Source organism: Pelobates fuscus, chromosome 1 (assembly GCF_036172605.1).
Source record: "Pelobates fuscus isolate aPelFus1 chromosome 1, aPelFus1.pri, whole genome shotgun sequence".
Taxonomy (NCBI): domain Eukaryota; kingdom Metazoa; phylum Chordata; class Amphibia; order Anura; family Pelobatidae; genus Pelobates; species Pelobates fuscus.
Genome location: NC_086317.1, coordinates 282212727 through 282230848, shown reverse-complemented (window position 1 = coordinate 282230848; position 18122 = coordinate 282212727).

Here is an 18122-nt window from a genome sequence, read left to right as displayed (position 1 = left end):
TATTTAAATTAATGAATCGATGGTATTTAGTTCCCACCAGAATGTCCAAAATGAATACCTCTAACTCTTCATTGTGTTGGAGATGTAACGAAAAAGAGGGGTCTTTTGGTCATATATGGTGGGAATGTAGTAAAGTTAAAAATTTGTGGTACATGACCTTTGAATCTTTGGAGTATATTACAGAGACAAATATTCCTAGAGGTCAGCATAACGGCCTATTTCATTTAAACATACAATTACTTCACTTTAAAGAAAGATTTATATATGTCCACTTTGTTGCTGCAACAAAAATAATAATCGCAAGAAATTGGAAGAGTAGTGCGATTTTTACACAGGACCAATTATATTCACAAGTCCAATACCAATTAACTATGGAGGCCTTGGGGTACCAGTCTACAAAAATCAGAGAAGTCAGTAAATTCTGGAAGGAAAAAATAGAGAGATTGATTAGACAAATTCCTGGACAAAACAATTAGGATAACATCATTTTTCTTTTGCTTTTTTGAACATAGACTAAGATACAGCGGCCCACGTATGTTCCCCAAAAAGGGTTTTGCAATGCATATTAGTGTTATGTGTATGTTAAGTCCATCACAGTAATGAAGGCACATGAAATAAGATAGTTAAGAAGTGCCTCCACTGGGAGAGAGAGGAATAAAGAGTGAAGTAAAGAGGGAGGAGAAGAGAGCATTGAAAGTGAGAGAAAGGAAAGAGAGACGAAAAAAAGAATACGAGAAATTCACATATATAGAAATAACTGCACTTTAACTCTAAGAATCGATTCACGATGTAATGACACTTCTGAGTACAAGATAGGCGGATTAATTTTGAATTAGGGATAAGGCAGTAATATCCTCTCAAAGGAGAGAGAAATTGTTAATTATGCACTTTATATATATATATTCCTGTTGATGGTAATGCATTGTGTAGTGTGTACTGTCTTTTTGTATGTTTTTGTATGTCTGACAACTAAAATCAAATAAATTATATAAAAAAAAAAAAAAAGAAAAAAAAGAAATGCCTATCCGATCCCCTTGATTACCGAGCTGTTTGATCGCCTAAAGGGCTCTAAAATTTTCACCAAGTTGGATCTCAGAGGGGCATATAACTTGGTGAGAATCCAGCAAGGACACGAGTGGATGACAGCGTTCAATACCCGTTATGGGCATTATGAATACACGGTCATGCCTTTTGGTCTTTGTAACGCACCGGCAGTATTTCAGGATTTGATTAATGAAGTTCTCAGGGAATTTCAACATGATTGTGTTATTGTGTACCTGGACGACATACTTATACACTCTAGAGAGATTGAGACCCACCACAGACAAGTCAGAAAGGTATTACACAAACTTCTTCAACATGGGTTATACTGCAAATTGGAGAAATGTAGTTTTGACCAGTCTCAGATAGACTTTCTTGGTTACATGATTTCTGGGGAAGGCTTTAAGATGGTTCTGACAAACTCCAGTCTATTTTAGATTGGCCATTGCCTAAGGGACTCAAGGCTATTCAGAGGTTTATTGGTTTCTCCAATTATTATAGGCGCTTCATTAAGGGATACTCTTCTATTATTGCGCCTATTACCAATATGACCAGACAGGGGGCTGACACTAAGACTTGGTCTACTGAAGCTCTCGTTGCTTTCAAGACTCTCAAGGAACTTTTTGCCTCTGCTCCAATTTTAGTCCACCCTGATACGACTCTGCCGTTCCTACTCGAGGTCGATACCTCTGAGACAGGCGTAGGTGCTATTCTGTCACAAAGGTTAGGGGTGGACAAACCACTACACCCTTGTGGTTTTTTTTCCAAGAAACTGTCTGGCTTTGAGAGCAGATATGACATCGGTGACAGGGAATTATTAGTGGTCATTATGGCTTTAAAGGAGTGGAGACATTTATTGGAGGGGACCTTACATCCTGTTACCATTTTAACGGATCACAAGAACTTGTCCTATATTGGGGAGGCCAAGCGACTGTCCGCCAGACAAGCTCGTTGGTCCTTATTCCTGACCCACTTCAATTATGTGCTTACTTATAGACCTGGTTCTAAGAACTCTAAAGCCGATGCTTTGTCTCGCCAATATGAACCTTCTACTATATCCGAACCTGTTCTTTCCTCTATAGTTCCGAAATGCAATATTATCGCTAACACGAATCTCAGGATTCACTCTCCGTTACTTGCCGAGATCTTAAAGCTGCAACATCTAGCCCCTAAACAGACTCCCGGGGGTCGACATTTCGTTCCTCCTGCTCTTCAACTGGAACAGTTACAATGTTTCCACAACAGCAAGGTGGCTGGACATCCTGGCATTCGCAAGACGTGCGCTTTGATCTCTAAAGACTTCTGGTGGCCTGCTTTACGTAGGGATATCAAAGATTTCATCGGTGCGTGTGAGGTTTGTACTAAGACCAAGCAACCCCATACGCTTCCATGTGGATTTCTGCATCCCTTAGAGGTTCCAGAAAAGCCGTGGTCCTGTTTGGCTATGGACTTTATTGTCGATTTACCTATATCTAAAAAACAGACTGTTATCCTCACCGTGGTTGACAGATTCACCAAGATGGCTCACTTCGTTCCTCTGCCTAAACTTCCGTCTTCCCCCGAGTTGGCAGAGATATTCGCAAAGGAGATTTTTCGTTTACATGGGATACCCTCCCAAATTGTATCTGACAGAGGTTCCCAATTTGTTTCTCGTTTTTGGAGATCCTTCTGCTCTCAACTGGGTATCAAATTGAATTTCTCTTCCGCCTATCATCCTCAGTCTAACGGAGCTGCTGAACGCACCAACCAAAAGATTGAACAATATTTACGTTGTTTTGTTTCCGAACACCAGGACGATTGGGTCGGTTTGATTCCTTGGGCGGAGTTCGCGCACAACAATCTCGTTTGTGATTCTACTCATTCAAGCCCCTTCTTCATGAATTATGGCTTTCATCCATCCATTCTTCCCTCGGTTTCTCCTTCCCAAGGGGTACCGTCGGTTGATGTTCATGTTGCCAATCTGAGGAAGTTGTGGGATCAGACTCGACAAATTCTTTTGCACAATTCTATGCTGGTTAAGAAACACGCTGATAAACGTAGAAGGTCGGCTCCGGTTTTTGTTCCAGGCGATAGAGTATGGTTGAGTACTAGAAACATTCGTTTAAAAGTGCCTTCCATGAAGTTCGCTCCTCGTTATATTGGACCTTACAGGGTTCTGACTCGAATTAACCCAGTTGCGTATCGTCTAGCTCTCCCATCTGCCTTACGCATCCCTAACTCCTTTCATGTTTCATTGCTGAAACCGCTAGTCTGCAACAGATTTTCCTCCACGGTATCCTCTCCTCGCTCTGTTCAGGTGGAGGGTCAGGAGGAGTATGAGGTCAACTCTATCATCGGTTCTCGAATCTCCCGGGGGAGAGTACAATATCTGGTCGACTGGAAAGGATATGGTCCAGAGGAGAGGAGTTGGGTACCAGGGCGTTTCACTCCCGCTTCCCATCTCGTCCCGGTTCCTTCCGCCCGGTGGGCGTATCTGAGAGGGGGGGTACTGTCAGGGTACCTGAAGTCTCTACCTCTGAGAGAGGCAGAGACTTAGAAGTTTATCCGTTCAGAAGGGCTGTTTCCTCTGTTCCTCGCGGTCCTCCCGGTCATTTACACGCCGGCCGCGAGGGATCCACTTCCTTTTGTAACACGACGCCCAGCACTCGACGTCATGACGCCAACCCGGACCGACCTGTCACTCAATTGTCTGGAGACTAATCAGGACTCGTCGGAGGCGTGTCTACTCTCCTGAGCCAGGGTATTTAACAGTGCTTCTTCCATTTGCTCATTGCCCTGTCGTGGTTCTAGCCTGTCTAGTCACCCAGCGCTCTTGTATTCCAGTTATCCTTTTGGTTCCGACCCGGCTTGTTTGTATTAGTCTGCTTATCTCTGTTACCCTTTGACTCGGCTTGTTCCTCGCTTACCTGTCTTCTCGTTCCCTCGACCTCGGCTTGCCTTTGACCATTCTCTCTTTCTCCGTACGTTAGTCCGGCCATTCTAAGGTCCGGTATACGTACCTTTCTACTGTCTGTACTCTGCGTGTTGGATCCCTGTCCCGATCCTGACAGTGAGCCAGCTGCCACTACCTCGCATGGCCCCAGAGGGAACAGAGCAGGTTTGGGTGGGGGGCTCGGGCAGGAGGACATGCTACCAGGAAGGACCGGGACCACAGGGGGTTCAGCTGTGTCCCTCATTACCAGTGAGGACATACGCCCTAGCTCCCATGTATTCATGCCCCAGGAGAGCCTAGCGCTTCTCCGAGATGCAACCATAGGGATTATCAACCAATCCGACCATGCCCCAAATACGGTGGTAATGAGCTCGCCACTATTTAAACCGACCGAACGCCAATGGAAACTTAATGAAACCTTGTTAACGGAGCTAGAGACACACACCACGGCACTACAGATGCTTACGCAATACTTTGATACCAACTACACACCTGACATGCCCCCACTGACGCTCTGGGAAGCCCATAAATGCATTATTAGGGGTCTCTTTCTATCCATCAGCACACAACGTAAGAAAGATAGGGCTCGCCAAATATTAGACCTAACGACACGGATAGCAGACCTAGAGAATACACATAAGCAAACGCTAGATGACGACACGTACCTACGACTTACGGAGACACGCAGGACACTCAGAGACCATCTCTCCCAGGGACTACTACACACAATACGGAAATCTGCTAGGCACTTCTATGAGCACTCAAATAAGAGTGGTAGACTACTAGCACAAGTGCTCTGGGAGAAGCGTAGAGCCCAACATATCCACCAGATACACAACAGACAAGGTCAGACCACCAGAATGCCTGAAGGCATTATGGCAGCATTTAGGGCCTATTACATGGACCTTTACAACCAAGCTAGGCCCACGCAAGGGACAGTAGCCCAAAACCACCGCAGGAGAGTCACAGACTATCTAACGCGACATGTGACTCGCAAACTCACTCCGGAGCACGCAGAGGAAATTGATGCACCCCTGACCCTAGAGGAACTAGCCGCGGCCATGAAAGGCTCCAAACCGCACAGAGCCCCAGGCCCGGATGGCCTCCCCCTAACGTACATACGAACATTCCGAGACACCCTACTACCCCGCCTTCTAGCGGGCCTGAACTCCATACAGGAGGGGGGCGGTTACCACGGACTCCCTGGCAGCGATAGTCACGGTCATCCCCAAAGACTGAAAAGACCCGTCAAATTGCTCGAGCTATAGACCAATCTCATTACTAAATGCGGACCTGAAGCTGTTCACTAAAGCCATCTCCCTGAGGGTTTCGCGGATCCTGTCGGATCTCATACACCCAGATCAGGTGGGCTTCATCCCGGGTAGAGAAGCTAGGGACGACACGATACGAGCCCTGAACGTCATACACTGCGCTCAGACCTCGGGAAGGGACACAGTCCTCCTCTCCACGGACGCCGAAAAGGCGTTCGACAGGGAGGACTGGGTCTATCTGGACGAAACTCTACGACATATGGGGTTTGGACCAATTATACGATCGTGGGTGTCGGCGCTGTACTCCTCCCCGACGGCTAGGATCCGCATTAACGGAGCCCTAATGCAGTCTTTCCCGATATGCAATGGGACCCGCCAGGGCTGTCCCCTGTCCCCTCTCCTGTTTGCCCTCTCTCTCTAACCCTTTCTGGAGGCGGTCAGACACGACGGGGGCATAACGGGGGTGAGGGTGGGTGCCGAAGAACACAGGGTGGCAGCTTATGCGGACGACATGCTCTTCTTCCTGGAGCAGCTCAGGATATCCATGCCCAACCTCCTACAGGCGTTTCGCACCTATCACCAGGTATCCAATTTGAAACTCAACGTGGAAAAATCCGAAGCAATCCGTCAGCTCAGCTTCCAGTTCGCCTTCTCCTGGTGCGCAACAAAACTACGGTACCTGGGAACCTGGCTACCAGCGGACCTGACGCAGGTATACAGGCTGAACTTTCTTCCTATCCTCTCCGCCATACAACAAGAACTCTGTGACAACAGCTATTCGTAGGTTTGTGTGGAATCAAAGGCAGACGCGCATCCGCAGGTCAATCCTGGAGAGACTGAAGACAGCTGGTGGGATGGGACTACCGTCAGTGATCTCATACTATAGGGCCACACATCTCCACAGAATAGTAGACTGGCATGCGCGCCAAACGCTGGGTTTCCATGGAGCTGCAACAGACATGGGGCATTGTCCCGTCACAGCTCTGGCTCGGGGGGTCCACTTTCACTGACCTGCACACTAAGAACCCGATGGTAGACGCCACCCTCAGGGTTTGGTGCGGACTACGGTATGCCCACCAACTCACCACCTCCCCAAGCCCGCTTACACCCATTACACACAACCCGGGGGTGGCAGGAGGCCTCCACCTGGCCGCCCTACACAATTTTCAGAGGACAGATTGGTTCTATGTACGCCAGTGGAGTCCGGGGGGAACGCTTCAACCGCTGGACAACTTAATAATGGACAGACAACCTACCCAACTTGACAAATTAAATGCAGCAAAAGACTCATTCCCCTGCACTGGAAGGGTCCATCAGTCCCCACTCTTAGACAATGGATAGACAAAGTAGAGACCATCTACAACATGGAGATTCTGACGGCCTCCCTGCGAGAGCGCTCGGATAAGTGCGCCTTGACATGGTATCCCTGGAGGCGATATGTCTCTGGAGGTGTGGCATGAATCACTAGAGCACTGGAACTACCCGGAGCTACGAGACCTCTGTAGTCGAGACTCAACAAGCGGAGCCCAGACGCTCCCTGCGTCTTCCCCCCCACTCCCCTCCCCCCCAAAAAAAAGGGAAAAGAAAAGGGAAAAAAAGAAAAAGAGAAGAGAAACCCCCCCTTTTTTTTCTCTCATCCCCCTTTCTCTTCTTTCCTCTTTACTTGTACTCAGTATGGAGACTCTGCAATAGACCGGCATCGACCGGACCACACATAGACTGCAGCACTACCCAGAAGCACACGTACGACACGTTTGACACGGACAGGCCACACTAACACAGTTGAGGAGGTCGTCACCCTCCTAGGCACACACGCTAAGGGGGGGCTAACAGATACAAGGCTGACCTCAACAGAGGTCTGCCGGCTCTACTTTCCCAATCAGAGCGAAGCGAGCTGGAACGCAACATGCTGAGAGGGCCCAGGCGCTTAGCATGGCCCCCATTACGGGCCGCCCATAAATGTTGACAAGTAAGAACACTGACACAGGGTACATGGCACAACAGCAAACCTGCCAAGAGACAGCCGCCCACCAAAACTCACGGACCGAGTAAGAAGGGCATTAATCAGAGAGGCAGCACAGAGACCTAAGGTAACCATGGAGGAACTGCATAGTTCCACAGCAAAGACTGGAGTATCTGTACATAGGACAACAATAAGCCGTACGCTCCATAGAGTTGCATGACCACAGTTCTTTATTGATATCACTCTTTTAATCACTTGTTCTTTTTATTTAACACCGGAATATTTACCTACGTTATCACCGTACCACTTATGCTGTAGGCCAGTATATTAAGCTAAATATATGATATATTTCATAATAAACATTTCTGTGTTCAATGGGTTATATTAACATAGAGCAATTAGTAAGTCAAAAACCTCAGACATTAAAACAATGTCAAGTACATCAATAACTGTAATGTAAACAAGGGGGCGTTGAATAAAGATGCTTTCTAATTAATGAACACTGTTGAGTCCTTAGAATGTTTTTCAAAGCTCAGTATTAGTAAACTTTAGGAAATTAGGAAATGAGTCGACAAATTTGCGGCTTCATTCACATGGCAGATTGGACACACAGGGAGCACTTGGTGATTGGGTAAGTTTAACATGGGTTTATGTATATATTTGAGGTTTTTTTATGTCACAGGATCTTGATAAAGACCGCTAGACGGTCGAAACGTCTATATATTATATATATATATATATATATATATATATATATATATATATGATCTAAGTATATATATATACACATATACATACACACACATACACTGTCTAGGTGTATTTTACTATTAATATATATATATATATATATATATATATATATATATTAATATCAAATTACACGTAGACTGCTATTGATTAAATATATATAATTATTGTTATATATATTTATATATAATGTAAAAAAAATATGTAAATACGTTAAAAAATAAAATCAAAAAAATAATTATAAAAAAATAAATATATAGATGTGTGTTATTTCGTTCTAACTGTATTGTGATATTAATATATATTTATATCAAAATACACATAGAACGAAATAATATATATATCTATATACATAAATATATACGTATATATCACTATATATACCTATATATAAATAAAAAATATTTTAAAAAATTATATATATATACATATATATACACATAAGTATATATATACATATATTAATTCTACACATATATTTATGTAATATTTTTACATAATTAGGTATCTTAATTAATTACAATTAGCGGGACCTGCCTGACAACCAGGGCCGGATTAACATAGGGGCTGATGGAGCTGCAGCTCCAGGCCCAGGCCCATGGGATAGGCCCATTGATTTAAAAAAAAAAAAAAAAAAATTTTTTTTTTTTTTTACTCACTACTCTTAGGGTTGCCAGGTATTTCTGATGTATTTCTTATGGTTGCCAGGTATATTGCCAGAAATATTTCTCAGGTATTTGAGGCCGCCTAGCCGGTGCTGGTATTGCAGTAATAAACAGAGTATAAACAGAGATTATTCTGCAATACCAGCACCGGCCAGTAGGGGTCGCTGTTTATGTGGAGAGAGGCAGGGATAAGAAGTTACAGCATCTCCCTCCCTGCCTCTCTCTACTCACTGATCCGTGGGGGAGCAGCTCTGCACAGAGAGGCCAGACAGCAGCTCCGGGCCTGCGAGACATAGAGACGGTGAGAGACTTGGGGACGCTGAGACATAGGGACACTGGGCAACATGGGGACCCTGAGACACTAGGGACACAGTGGCCCCATGTCTCCCAGTGGCCCCTAGTCTCTGTGTCCCCATGTCTCCCAGTGGCCCCTAGTCTCTCAGTGTCCCCATGTCTCCCAGCCAGTGTCTCAGTGTCCTCATGTCTCCCAACGTCCCTGGTGTCTCTCAGTGTCCCCATGTCTCTCAGTGTCCCTAGTGTCTGTGTCCCTAGTCTCCCAAAGTCCCCATGTAGCTGTGTCCCCATGTCTCTCCCAGTGTCCCCATGTCTCTCCTAGTGTCCCCATGTCTCACAGTGTCCCAATGTCTCTAAGTGTCCCCCAGTGTCCTAGTGACATCGGGACACTGGGAGACATGGGGACAAAGACTCTAAGGGACACTGGGAGACATGGGGATACAAACACTAGGGGACACTGGGCAACATGAGGACACTGAGACACTAGGGGACACTAAGACATGGTGACACTGGGGGACACTGGGAGAGATGAGGACACTGGGCGACTTTGAGACCTGGCAGACACAGTGCACTCCCAGTGTCCCCATGTCTCTCAGGCAGTGTCCCTAGTATCTCAGTATTCCCATGTCTCCCTGTTTCCCTGGTGTCTCTTAATGTCCGTAGTGTGCCAGTGTCCCTAGTGTCTCAGTGTTTCCTAGTCTCTCAGTGTCCCAATGTCTCCCAGTGTCCCCGTGTCTCCTAGTGTCTCAGTGTCCCCTAGTATAAAAGAAAAAATCTCAGGCACTCACTGTGATAGATTTAAGCAGGTTTATTGGACACCGCAACGTTTTGACCTGTACCCAGGTCTTTATCAAGTCTCCAGTGTCCCCTATGTATCACAGTGTCCCCTATGTATCAGAATGTCTCAGTGCCCCATCTCTCCCAGTGTCCCTGGTGTCTCTCAGTGTCCGTAGTGTCTTAGTATCCATAGTGTCTCAGTGTCCCCCAGTCTCCTAGTGTCCCCATTTCTCACAGTGCCCCCAAGTGTTTCAGTGTCCCCTAGTATAAAAGAAAAAAATCTCAGGCACTCACTGTGATAGATTTAAGCTGGTTTATTGGACACTGCAACGTTTTGACCTGTACCCAGGTCTTTATCAAGTCTCCAGTGTCCCCTATATATCACAGTGTCACCTATGTATCACATTGTCTCAGTGCCCCATGTCTCCCAGTGTCCCCTCATGTCTGTCACCCAGTATCCCCATGTCTCCTATTGTCCCCAAGAGTCTCAGTGTCCCCAGGTCTCCCAGTGTTCCCTAGTATCTCAGTGTCCCCAGCTCTCCCAGTGTCCCAATGTCTCTCAATGTCCCCTAGTTTCCAAGAGACATGGGGACACTGGAAGACATGGGGACACAGAAATGCCCCATTTTTGTGTATGTTCATCCCTTTCGGCAGTTCTGGTTATGTGATTTGTGTAAGTTGCCCACCCTTGTACCCCATCCATAGACTTCCTTATTTCCTGGACACTGCTGTTAGGGGGTATGGGTTTACTTGAAAGCATGAGATTAGCATAGGGTATGTGTTTTCTCATAGCTGCATCCTATGAGTTTCCCTCCAGCATCATCTCCATCAGATACATGACGCTTAGGAGGTAGGACTGTTTTAGTGTTTTTGGTCAATAAGATTTTGTAATTAGGCCCATCATAATTGTCAGCACCAGGCCCACTGGGCTCTTAATCTGGCCCTGCTGACAACCCATGCCGAAAGTAAAGGGAATTTAATTTGCTAGCACTATATTTAACCCTATAACTTTCCAAGACACCATAAAACCTGTACATGGGGGGTACTGTTCTACTCGGGAGACTTCGCTGAACACAAATATTAGTGTTTCAAACCAGTAAAATGTATTACAACGATGATATCGCCAGTAAAAGTGAAGTTTTTTGAATTTTTCACGCACAAACAGCACTTACACGGACGATATTATTGCTGCAATACTTTTTACTGTTTTGAAACACAAATATTTGTGTTCGGCAAAGTCTCCCGAGTACAACAGTACCCCTCATGTACAGGTTTTATGGTGTTTTCAAAAGATACAGCATCAAATATAATGCTTGTGTTTCATTTTTTTCACATTAAAATTCGCCAGATTGGTTACGTTGCCTTTGAGACCTTATGGTAGCCCCAAGAATGAAAATTACCCCTATGATGGTATACCATTTGCAATAGTAGACAACCCAAGGTATTGCAAATGGGGTATGTCCAGTCTTTTTAGTAGCCATTTGGTCACAAACACTGGCCAAAATTGGCGTTTTTTGCATTTTTCACACACAAACAAATACTAACGCTAACTTTGGCCAGTGTTTGTGACCAAATGGCTACGAAAAAAGACTGGACATACCCCATTTGCAATACCTTGGATTGTCTACTATTGCAAATGGTATGCCATTATGGGTGTAAATTTTATTCCTGGGGTACTATACAGTCCCAAAGGCAACGTAACCAATCTGGCGAATTTCAATTTCAAATGTAACGTGCTATATTTGACCCTGTAACTTCCCAAAAAACCATAAAACCTGTACATAGGGGGTACTGTTTTACACGTGAGACTTTGCTGAATACAAATATGTGTATTTTATTGCAGTAAAAGAAAACAGTATTATGACATTGACAGTTAAAATGTCATGTCGAACTGAGGGGGCGTGGCCTGAACGCTGAAGCGGATGGTCGCACGGCACTAGTGCTCCGCTCCGAGATTAGCCTAACGAGCGACTAAACACAGCGAACACAGCAACGGAACGGCTACAAACTGCACCATTTACCCCGAGATCATGGGAGAACAGAAGGGTAAGAAAAACCCCGACAAGTCAGGCTTCTTTACAGCCCGTTCAGCGCCAAACAAAGCCCTGAGCCAGCATGAGGCTGACCAAGATGGCGGCGGAGACGACACCCTCCCACTACAGCATTCACCCGACTCAGGGAATCTCCTAGTCACCCAGGACATACTGAAAGCATGCAGGGCCGGCGCCACCTGTAAGGCGACCTAGGCAGCCGCCTAGGGCGCAACTTACTAGGGGGCGCCGGATCCCTGTCCCCGGTGCGCCTCCTCATGCTGCGCCGCCTGAGCGCTTTAGCAAGCCCCAGGCGGCGCAGCACTGCTGTGTGAGGGCGGCCGGGTTTGAGTGACCGGCAGGAGGGAAGCGCAGAGCGCTCCCTCCTGCCGGTCTCCATGTAGCGTGGCCGGGCAGCGCGGAACGGGGACAGGAACCTTTGTTTCCTGTACCCGGCCGCCGGCGGAATGACAGGAAGTGCTCACTCAGTGAGCATTTCCTGTCATTCCGCCGGCGGCCGGGTACAGGAAACAATGGTTCCTGTCCCGCGTTCCGCGCCGCCCGGCCACGCTACATGGGCAGGAGGGGAGGGTAAGGACCACTAAGGGGGGGGGGGGTGTTCAGGACTACTAAGGGGGGGGGGGGGTGTTAAGGACCACTAAGGGAGGGAGGGAGGGTTTAAGGACCACTAAGGGAGGGGGGGAGGGTATAAGGACCACTAAGGGAGGGGGGAGGGTATAAGGACCACTAAAGGAGGGGGGAGGGTATAAGGACCACTAAGGGAGGGGGGGTGTATAAGGACCACTAAGGGAGGGGGGGTATAAGGACCACTAAGGGAGGGGGGGGTAAGGGCCACTAAGTGAGGGGGGGAGGGTATAAGGACCACTAAGGGGGGGGGGGTATAAGGACCACTAAGGGGGGGGGGTATAAGGACCACTAAGGGGGGGGTTATAAGGACCACTAAGGGAGGGGGGGAGGGTATAAGGACCACTAAGGGAGGGGGGGAGGGTATAAGGACCACTAAGGGAGGGGGGGGTATAAGGACCACTAAGGGAGGGGGGGTATAAGGACCACTAAGGGAGGGGGGTATAAGGACCACTAGGGGAGGGGGGTATAAGGACCACTGGGGGAGGGTATAAGGACCACTAAGGGAGGGAGGGGGTATAAGGACCACTAAGGGAGGGGGGGAGGGTATAAGGACCACTAAGGGAGGGGGGGAGGGTATAAGGACTACTAAGGGAGGGGGGGAGGGTATAAGGACCACTAAGGGAGGGGGGGTATAAGGACCACTAAGGGAGGGGGGGTATAAGGACCACTAAGGGGGGGGTATAAGGACCACTAAGGGAGGGGGGTATAAGGACCACTAAGGGGGGGGGGTATAAGGACCACTAAGGGAGGGGGGTATAAGGACCACTAGGGGAGGGGGGGTATAAGGACCACTAGGGGAGGGGGGGTATAAGGACCACTAGGGGAGGGGGGGGTATAAGGACCACTAGGGGGGGGTATAAGGACCACTAGGGGAGGGGGGGTATAAGGACCACTAGGGGAGGGATGGGGGGTATAAGGACCACTAGGGGAGGGATGGTTGGGATAAGGACCACTATGGGAGGGGGGGGGGGATAAGGAGCACTATGGGAGGAGGGGGATAAGGAGCACTATGGGAGGGGGGGGGATAAGGAGCACTATGGGAGGGGGGGATAAGGAGCACTATAGGAGGGAGGGGGGATAAGGACCACCAAGGGAGGGGGGGAGGGTATAAGGACCACTAAGGGAGGGGGGGAGGGTATAAGGACCACTAAGGGAGGGGGGGAGGGTATAAGGACCACTAAGGGAGGGGGGGAGGGTATAAGGACCACTAAGGGAGGGGGGGAGGGTATAAGGACCACTAAGGGAGGGGGGGTATAAGGACCACTAAGGGGGGGGGGTATAAGGACCACTAAGGGAGGGGGGTATAAGGACCACTAAGGGAGGGGGGGTATAAGGACCACTAAGGGAGGGGGGGTATAAGGACCACTAGGGGAGGGGGGTATAAGGACCACTGGGGGAGGGTATAAGGACCACTAAGGGAGGGAGGGGGTATAAGGACCACTAAGGGAGGGGGGAGGGTATAAGGACCACTAAGGGGGGGGGGGGTATAAGGACCACTAAGGGAGGGGGGGTATAAGGACCACTAAGGGAGGGGGGGTATAAGGACCACTAAGGGAGGGGGGGTATAAGGACCACTAAGGGAGGGGGGGGTATAAGGACCACTAAGGGAGGGGGGGTATAAGGACCACTAGGGGAGGGGGGGTATAAGGACCACTAGGGGAGGGGGGGTATAAGGACCACTAGGGGAGGGGGGTATAAGGACCACTAGGGGGGGTATAAGGACCACTAGGGGAGGGGGGGTATAAGGACCACTAGGGGAGGGATGGGGGGGTATAAGGACCACTAGGGGAGGGATGGTTGGGATAAGGACCACTATGGGAGGGGGGGGGGATAAGGAGCACTATGGGAGGAGGGGGATAAGGAGCACTATGGGAGGGGGGGGATAAGGAGCACTATGGGAGGGGGGGGGGTAAGGAGCACTATAGGAGGGAGGGGGGATAAGGACCCTATCCTACCCCACAAACCCTCTCTTTTACACTACACACATACACAATGCATCCCCCCCACACACACAGAAACAAACAATGCATTCCTACTCACACACAGACACACCCGAAACACACAATTCATCCCTTACGTTCTCTTACATAATTAATGCACCCCTTACAGACACACACTGCATTCAATTACATACACAGAAACAAACCTTCCACCCCTTACACACACACACACACACACACACACACACCCAGAAACATACAATGCATTCCTTACAAGCAAAAACACACTACATCCCCTATAAACACACTACATCCCTTACACAAATTGCACACATAAAACATCCCCAACTCACGGATGGGCCATGTAGGTGGATTTATGGGTGGGCATTGTAGGCGTATGCCCCCTGGGGGCCCAGACCTTGAGCTGTGTAAGGGGCCCTAAAAAATGGAGCTGCTTCCTGTTCGTTAATTGTTGTGAGCACTGTTAAAAACAGTCTCTAGAGAGCCTCTTCTACACCAGACCTGTGGAGCCAGACTGAGCCCATCATCAGCCTCTTGTCCTCATCTGGTGGTAAGTAGGCAATCCAATATATTATTAGTGGCACTAATCTCTAATTTACCTCACATTAAATGGATACTATAGTCACCAGAAGCACTACAGCATAATGTAGTGGTTCTGGTGTCTATAGCCTGTGCCTGTAGGCTTTCTAATGTAAACACTGTCTTTTCAGATAAGACACTTTGTGAAGACTGGCGATTTATGTTTTAACTGCAATAATGTTGCTGAGCTTTGAACCAGGAACAACATTCAGTTTGGGTTTTTAGGGATCCTGCATGTTGCTTGTGTCTGGATTACAAACGCACCTTCTTGTTCCATGACTCAGGGTTATATCCAGTAAACAGAAGAGACTACATTCTTTGTTTTAGAGATCAATATTAGGAACATGCCTCAAATTTTTGTAATAGTTAGATAACTGGATGAGCCACCTTTGTAATGTGATTTCTTACTGCTATCCAAATGATTTTATTAACTTGTAATCCCCCATGTGAATGTATCCAAGAGTGTATTAGAGGTTAACATTTTAACCAGATCATTAACTACATCCACTCTAACTTTCACTGTATCAACACATAAGGCCAAAGCCCAGGGCCAGATATCACAATTGTAGCTACCAGAATTAGAACACTGTAGGTTTTTCTTTAATTATGGCATATCACACTATCTAATTTGGTGGCACAAGTCTTTCTTTAAAAGGGAACTGACACTTCCCAAGACTTTCCCAAATGAGGTTTGTTTATCCCCTATTTTATACATATATAATCTTAGCTCCTTAGTTTTTGTCACAAGTCGTGCCCTTTGCATCTATCAGTCAGCATGAAAAGAGCAAAGAAAGACTGGGAGAAACCCAAATACGGGGTGTTTTGTTCCCTAATTTATGTTAAACTGTTTTGAGGGTCCTCCACAGCACCCATATACGGTATATGCGCTACCATTAAGGCGAATAAGGCATTCGCCTGGGGCGCCGGCCTCTGGGGGGCGCCCACCGGGAGGTTTCCTGGTGGGCTGCCCTGCTGCTGTCTGGGGATGCTGTGCTGGGTGAGCAGCTCCTTAGCCACCCCCCAGCGCAGCCATTCAGCTGCTGGGCTCCCTCTGCAGCCGATTACCTGCTCAGGGAGTGGGGTTTACTGTAACCCCATCCCCCGAGCACAACACTGTGCTTCCTGCAGGCTGGGGAAGCCGGGATGTAAACTGGTATCCTGGCTGCCCCCTGCCTGTGAACACAGGAAGCACTCGGAGGGGAACAGGAAGCAGCCTGTGCTCACAGTGCACGGCTCCCCTGCTCCCCCAGCAGCAAGAAAAACTACATCCTGGATTCTGCTGCCTGGACCTCTTCACAGCACCCAGGTATGGCATGGGGGATTGTTTATAGTATGAATGTTTGTAAATTGATGTGTGTGTGTTAAATTACTGTGTTTGTGTGTGTAATTAAAGTGTGACTATATGTAGAGTGGTGTGATTTTGTGTTTGACTGACAGTGTGTGTGTTTTAATGAGAGTGTGCAAGTGCCAGTGTGTGTGTGTGTGTGTGTGTGTGTGTGTGTGTGTGTGCAAGAGACTGTGTGTTAGGGAGAGTGTGCAAGAGACTCTGTGTGTTAGGGAGAGTGTGCAAGAGACTCTGTGTTAGTATGTGCAAATGACACTGTGTGTGTGTGAGTGTGCAAGAGACTGTGTTAGGGAGAGTGTGCAAGAGACTCTGTGTGTGTGAGAGTGTGCAAGTGACACTGTGTGTGTGTGTGTGTGTGTGTGTGTGTGTGAGAGTGTGCAAGTGGCCCTGTGTTGTGTTAGTAAGAGTGTGTAACTGCCAATGTGTGTTGGTGAGAGTGTGTAGGTGACACTGTATGTCAGTGAGAGAGTGTGTGTGTGTGTGTGTGTTAGTGAGAGTGTGTAAGTGACATTGTGTATGTCAGTGAGAGAGTGTGTGTGTGTGTTAGTGAGAGTGTGTAAGTGACACTGTGTATGTCAGTGAGTGTGTAAGTGACATTGTGTATGTCAGTGAGAGTGTGTGTGTGTGTGTGTTAGTGAGAGTGTGTAAGTGACAATGTGTATGTCAGTGAGAGTGTGCAAGTGACAATGTGTAGGTCAGTGAGAATGTGTATGTGTTAGAGTGTGTAAGTTAGTTAGAATGTGTGTGTATGCCAGTGAGAGAGTGTGTGTATTAGTGAGATTGTGTGACACTGCAAAGGTAATTATTGCAATTTTTAAGAAACTGAAATAATTACTGTCCTGGGTTAACGTTAACTCCTCTAGTGGCTATGCATTGAGACGTCCAGCGTCACGCAAAACCTAGTGTCTTGGAAATGCCATTAAGGAGCGAAGGCGGACCCAAGCCAGCACGAAAGACATGCTGGACCCAGGTAAGTGACAGAAGGGGTTTTAACCCCTTCTGCACCACAAGGGGGGTGCGTTTAACAGAGGGGGAAGCTATAGTGGCAGGATAACAAGTTTTTTTCCTGGCACTATAGTTTCCCTTTAATGCCTACTCAGTGCGTCTCTTTCCCTAAATGTCTCTTCACTGTAATTCAGTTTAGTGAATAAACATCTAAAGGGAATGTAGTTGCATTCATGGGGGGGGGGCAAAATGGATTGTTGCCTAGGGCGGCAAAAATCCTTGCACCGGCCCTGAAAGCATGCCTGGATGAAATGTCTGACAAGCTGCTGAACAACATCCAAGCATCAGTCAAAGCGCTCAGCAAAGATATCCAGGAACTGGGTGAAAGGACTGCCCACGTGGAGAACCGCATGGGTCAATATGCAGAGGCCCACAACGATCTGGCGGACCACGTCCAAGCCCTGGAAAAGCAACTTACCTCTGCCCAACTCAAGCTCTTTGATCTTGAAGACAGATCACGGCGGCAAAACCTGAGGGTAAGAGGGATACCAGAATCTGTTATGCAAGCTGATTTGCCAGAATTCCTGACTGGCTTTTTTAAGAGCCTTGTGCCTGACATACCGACAGATATGATTTTACTAGACCGTGCTCACCGTGTGGCTAAACCAAAGTTCTTGCCCGCGGATGCAGCAAGGGACACGCTGACTCACCTACACTACTATCACGTCAAAGAGGCCATCCTGAAGTCGGCTAGGAACCGCACGCACCTCCCAGCGCAATACAGCCAGCTTCAAATATACGCAGACCTCTCAGCGGCCACCCTACAAAGGCGCAGGGACTTCAAAGAGATCACTGTCACTCTGCGGGAACACAAGATCCCCTATAGATGGGGGCACCCAGTGCGCTTAATCATCCAGCGGA